This window comes from Schistocerca nitens, chromosome 7 (genome assembly GCF_023898315.1).
Source record: "Schistocerca nitens isolate TAMUIC-IGC-003100 chromosome 7, iqSchNite1.1, whole genome shotgun sequence".
Lineage (NCBI taxonomy): Eukaryota > Metazoa > Arthropoda > Insecta > Orthoptera > Acrididae > Schistocerca > Schistocerca nitens.
Genome location: NC_064620.1, coordinates 358,944,076 through 358,950,914, shown reverse-complemented (window position 1 = coordinate 358,950,914; position 6,839 = coordinate 358,944,076).

Below are 6,839 nucleotides of genomic sequence, written 5' to 3'. Positions count from 1 at the left end.
CTGGTTAGAGATGTGAAAGATGTTCTGTACATGTTCATCTACGTATACTCCGCAAGCCACTTTACGGTGAACATTCAATCTCCTCTCACAGGTGATGGCGAACCCTGTAAATGTTTCGCTGCTTGCCACGGAGATATACCACAGACGCCAAATGAAGCAATCAACAGAAAACAAGCGTGAAGACTATGTGTTGTGCGACATGGTTGTTAAACTTCTAGACGAGCATGTAAATGGCGCAGACTTGTGGCTAGAAACAACTGAAACACTCGATACTGCAGACTGTGAATCTACAGACGGCGAAGACACCGACGAAAGTTGCACTCATGAAGACTCGTCGAGTGATAGTGCCACGTACCATCATCAGTTATCTCCGAAAGTAACACCAGCAACTACAATTACCTTATCAGACAAAGAAAAAGCGATGACGTATTGGTTGAACGATAGTGGTAAGAAACGCCTACGTGTCAGTATTGCTCAAAATAAGTATCGCTTTTTCCGTTCTGAACGTGGATTGTTTAGATGGAAAAAGGAAGTCGCTGGACGATCTAAGAGTCGATTGGAAATTGCGACGGAGATAAATGTGCGACTTTTTGAGCTATTTACCGATGCCAGACAACAGTCATTTAGTGTCAGCGATACAACTTTGCGTGATTGGGCGTTAGAGATTGCCAACGCGATAGGCGCTAAAGAATTTACAGCTTGTCGAAGTTGGATTAGTCGCTTCAAAAGATCACATAAAACTGTGGCAAGAAAAATAAAAAAATTTGTATCGAGAAACAGGTCGGAAAATGAAGTGACACAAATAGAAATGATAGAAGCTTTCCTTACGACTGCAAAAAATAAGATCGCTAGTTTTAGTGAATCGTACGTGTATAATGCAGATCAATCGGGTTTTCAAAAAGAAATGCGCGCGAAAAGAACACTGTCATTCAAAGGGGAAAAACATATTGAGGCGATTGCGCAGTCCACGACTGCACTCACCCATTCCTACTCTATAAAGCCCATAATTAGTCTGGATGGTTCATTGCTGCCTAAACGATATGTGTGTCTTCAAGAACCAACTGGACGTTTTGGACCACGTGTCAAAAGAACAATGTTCTACGCAAACATTCTTGTGGTAGACGCATCGAAGTCAGGAAAAATGGGAAATGAAAACGTAACACTTTTCATGCGTCATGCTTTTCTTCCGTTCTGCGGGAACAAATTTCTTCTCCTTCTAGATTCGTGGTTAGGTCATAAAAGGTCTGATTCATTAAAAGCTGTATTTTGAGCCCACCCTGACAAAGAAGTAGAGAAACTTCAGATTCCAGCCGGCACGACGAACGTAATTCAACCTTTAGACAGAGAATTTTTCCGTCAGTGGAAGGCATTTTACAGAAAACTAACAGAGAAAATTATTGTGTGCATATCACTGCAATTTCCTGTCTATCACCGTGACAATATTCTCAAGCTGCAATCAATTTTCCTCCCCTCGGTTTCAGAATTCGATTATATATGCGTGGCAATCCTCGAAATATATTGATACTACGCCTGATTCATTCCTAACACCAGCCCAGTTTTGTATACGTTCATCTAACAACGTCTGTGATTCGCAGGGCTGCTTGTATGTTCTTGGTGCACAAAAAATCTATGTTTTGAACATTGTATCAATGTTTCGCGTTTTTGCGGTATTTACAAGAAATAAAATTTGGACTTGTTCTAAACCGTATATTTATTTGTGTCTATTTCATAGCTATTTGGAAAGAATGTTGTAGATAACATATCAGCCATATTTGTCAACGAATGTTTCATTATCATACGATCGCTTTCACTGGGGGAACCAGCTCTCTCACTGCTGTGGCAAGAGAGCGGCGCGTAGCTAACGCCGCCTTGTCCCTAGATGGCGTCGGTATAACGTAGCGAGAGAGGTCACGGTTGTACAAGAGGCAGTTATAAGCGCGGAAACCATGCGACAATAATGTCTTACTTCATAAAATTGTTTACAGACTTCCAGGTCATGTCAGCAGCTAAAACTCTGCATACAGAATTCTTGCAATGTTAACTCACAGTGGTAAAAAAAGCAACACTGATTCCGACATGACAAGTCTGACCATTCCCTTGTGAGCTGATGTAGTTGACAATTTGTAGGACTACTTGAGTATGAGAATAATGAAAATATTTAAATGCTGAATGATGTTTGTGAAAAATACAGTGGACATGTGTGAAATTATATTGTGCATTTCGGCATTTGAAAGCCTCACAAGCACATCTTTTATTACCTGCTATAGACGGTGCACAGTTGGCAGCAATACTGGCGATATACAAGTTCGGCAAAAACGTTTTTATTACAGTACAATCCATGTATTATTTAACATTACAATCTGGAGAAATACCATGTAGTGCAATCAGGTATAAGTACACATACACCAGGTCACTAGATACTCTAACATTCTGCGTGGTGTCTGTTGTTCTAAATCGTGTTTCCCTACCACTTTCGCGCAACGACGCTCTGAGCGTGTTTTTTTAGGGAATTGACTAGTTTGAACCTGCGACCTGTTGCTGGTAAGGAGACGCCAGACCACACATGACATGCAGAGTTCAGAAGAGTTCAGTGAGACCAGCAATGATATAACCAAATACTTAACGATTTCAGCGTCAGCTCCCCTGCACTCCCTGTAAAAGAATCTTAATACTAACTAAATTTAGTCGAAGGGGTTCAAGGCTTTCCTATTTTTAGTTAGCTGGTAAAATAACGTCGAAAAAGCAAAATGGTCTACAGTGACTCTCAGTTATCTTTAATTACTTATCTAACTTGTCATAAATTACAGTGGCTGATATGGTTTCTCAATAATTATATAACAGAAAAATCATCGCGTTTCAGATTTTAACTTACGTAGCAAATGTGAATACCATGAGCTTCAATTGATGATCGACACTAGTATTACGTAAAAAGGGAATGTAACAGATGAGACTTCTGCAGTTCTGAGCGAAGCCTTATGTGCTCAAAAATGCGGAATCGCGTGCGTTCATTACCTTGTCGGTGTTCGTCAGGGGGCGGCGGGCAGCACAGCTCCGCTCACCTCGCCATCTTGGAAGCAACTCTTTTCTAACTTCTCCTCACTAAAATTTACCGAAGTTGGTTTAAAAAAAAATTATCTGGCTGTGTTTTCATCTGACCAATCAGGGTCTCAATGTTAACCTTAAGCTCCGCCTACAAAAATTCTGTCTATCCAGTGAGAAACGTTATACTTTTCGTCCTGGGGCAATGTTTTTAAAGTTTGAAACGTAACAGAGACGCGAAAAAGTCTCATGCTAAAACTTGCAGCTGGTGTGGCCCTTTTAGTGTTATCGTAAGATCTATACTGTTCTTCTGGAGGGCTCTATCTTTTAACATGGGCTGGAGGGTGGTCCTGTCGGTTACTTTTCGTGGTGGGGCAATGTTTTTAACGTTTGCAATGTAACAGAGACGCGAAAAAGTCCCACGCTAAATCTTTCGGATGGTGTGGCCCTTCTAGTGTTATCGTAAGATCTATACTGTTCTTCTGGAGGGCTCTAGCTTTTAACATTGGCTGTGGGGTGGTCCTGGAGGTTAGCTGGCGACGTGGGTGTCCATCCCTTATCGTAGGACCTTCTAGCTTAACATGGTTCTGCTCTCGGCTTCTGTTCTCGTTTCACCACTCAGAACTGCGTCTGTCTCACGGTGGGAAGGTATGACACGCATTTAGGCATTCTAGTGTTAGTCTGTGGTATTCCATTTGCTCACTTGTTACTCGTATTACTTTGGTTAATTTAACGTCACGATTTATTCGGAGCTATGTGACATACTACTGGATTTGCTTATCATGTCAGGGTTTTCATGGAAGGTGTTGGATTTGCCTGATACCTTACATATCACCACCCTTCGAACTTAATTTTTGCACTTAATTTAGGCAATGATTGAATCGTTGTCTAAGTCAGTCAAAAATTATTCCTTTATCTAAATTTTGGTGCCTACTGTTCAGCCACGTTATTCTGGTTCTATGCTAGTTTGTATTACTAATTTATATTTTTATATTCTTCCACATTATTCCTAAAAAATACGTTTATATTGACAAGAGAAGAATATTTTTATTCTATTACAATTATTGTTTTTTAATTATTTTCTTTCTTTATTTAAGTGTGAAGTTTGTTTTTTACTAAGTTTGTTATCGAAAGTGGCGAGTCTTTCACATCGATTTTCTTAGAAATATTTTTTTATATAAATGTAGTAATTAAGTAAAATCTATTCCTAACACATTTTCTAAATACCATGTACAAGTAAAATGTTTTTGTTTCTAGACACTCATTTCAACATTGTTACACTAACAAATAAGAATTATTTCCAAGAATTGCTTTGACAAAGACATATACATACACAAGTATTGAGATATTATCCTAACAAATGGTCAAATGTTAAAAAAAAGGGAAAACATCCAACAAGATAATTTTTTATTCTTTGTTTTTATAAGGAGAAAATAAGTAAAATGTAGTTATTCTTTTATTTTTATGAGGAGAAAATAAGTGGCATATAGTTTTAGTGTTTATTATGCCTTACTTTTGTTCTTTATATACTGTCCATTTCAGAACTAATGACCTATTTTTATCGATAGTCTATTTTTTACTTAAGTCCATAGTCAATGACTGTTATTTTGTAGTTTATTAGCTGTCTGGTGTGCTTAACTTATTTAGTTTTTGACACATTTCTTTTGCACAATTCCTACATCATATAATTTGATTTCACACATTCACACAATCCTATGAATGTTTAAGCATGAGGTTGGCGAATGTTTTTGCACAAAGGTGATGGACTTGAGCGAAATGGATGTGGGCAAGTATTTTATGTACAGCTTCGTTCGCCATTCCTTGTTGGCTTTGCAAGTGTGTGTTGCAGTTGTGGAGGTCCCATAATGGAATGGCGCTGTGAGTGCAGGATCTCGTGGTTTTCTGGCTTTGTATGCGTGAAAGTCATCGTTATGTGTTGCTGAAAGCAGTCGTTTTTTGTAGTAATACTTCGCACACGACTAGTTTACAATAGGATAGGGATTTGGGAAGTTATGTCATCTACACTCCTGGAAATGGAAAAAAGAACACATTGACACCGGTGTGTCAGACCCACCATACTTGCTCCGGACACTGCAAGAGGGCTGTACAAGCAATGATCACATGCACGGCACAGCGGACACACCAGGAACCGCGGTATTGGCCGTCGAATGGCGCTAGCTGCGCAGCATTTGTGCACCGCCGCCGTCAGTGTCAGCCAGTGGCATACGGAGCTCCATCACAGTCTTTAACACTGGTAGCATGCCGCGACAGCGTGGACGTGAACCGTATGTGCAGTTGACGGACTTTGAGCGAGGGCGTATAGTGGGCATGCGGGAGGCCGGGTGGACGTACCGCCGAATTGCTCAACACGTGGGGCGTGAGGTCTCCACAGTACATCGATGTTGTCGCCAGTGGTCGGCGGAAGGTGCACGTGCCCGTCGACCTGGGACCGGACCGCAGCGACGCACGGATGCACGCCAAGACCGTAGGATCCTACGCAGTGCCGTAGGGGACCGCACCGCCACTTCCCAGCAAATTAGGGACACTGTTGCTCCTGGGGTATCGGCGAGGACCATTCGCAACCGTCTCCATGAAGCTGGGCTACGGTCCCGCACACCGTTAGGCCGTCTTCCGCTCACGCCCCAACATCGTGCAGCTCGCCTCCAGTGGTGTCGCGACAGGCGTGAATGGAGGGACGAATGGAGACGTGTCGTCTTCAGCGATGAGAGTCGCTTCTGCCTTGGTGCCAATGATGGTCGTATGCGTGTTTGGCGCCGTGCAGGTGAGCGCCACAATCAGGACTGCATACGACCGAGGCACACAGGGCCAACACCCGGCATCATGGTGTGGGGAGCGATCTCCTACACTGGCCATACACCACTGGTGATCGTTGAGGGGACACTGAATAGTGCACGGTACATCCAAACCGTCATCGAACCCATCGTTCTACCATTCCTAGACCGGCAAGGGAACTTGCTGTTCCAACAGGACAATGCACGTCCGCATGTATCCCGTGCCACCCAACGTGCTCTAGAAGGTGTAAGTCAACTACCCTGGTCAGCAAGATCTCCGGATCTGTCCCCCATTGAGCATGTTTGGGACTGGATGAAGCGTCGTCTCACGCGGTCTGCACGTCCAGCACGAACGCTGGTCCAACTGAGGCGCCAGGTGGAAATGGCATGGCAAGCCGTTCCACAGGACTACATCCAGCATCTCTACGATCGTCTCCATGGGAGAATAGCAGCCTGCATTGCTGCGAAAGGTGGATATACACTGTACTAGTGCCGACATTGTGCATGCTCTGTTGCCTGTGTCTATGTGCCTGTGGTTCTGTCAGTGTGATCATGTGATGTATCTGACCCCAGGAATGTGTCAATAAAGTTTCCCCTTCCTGGGACAACGAATTCACGGTGTTCTTATTTCAATTTCCAGGAGTGTATTTTTCACCCATCTTCTTTCTTGGTCTCAATCTTGCGAATCTTCAACTTCTGTTCTTCCTGCTTTTTCTCTGCTTCTTACTTGATTCTTGGTTCTTCTCTGGGCAGAATATGGAAATATTTATTGATAACTAGTCGCTTTGAAGTTCTCTTCTTAGTAACACTTTGATAAATTGTTTGGGCGTGTCATTTTTACTTTGTGGAAGTTTTCTTCAGTTTCGTGCATCAGCTTGCTGTTTAATAGCAGTATTGTGACTTTTACACATATTTTTTTGCCAGTGGTGGCTTACCCAAGCCGTCTTCTCGTCGGGCCGTTTCTTGCTCGCTCCACTGAGTGGGGGCGTCCCAAGACCCTCATGTCCT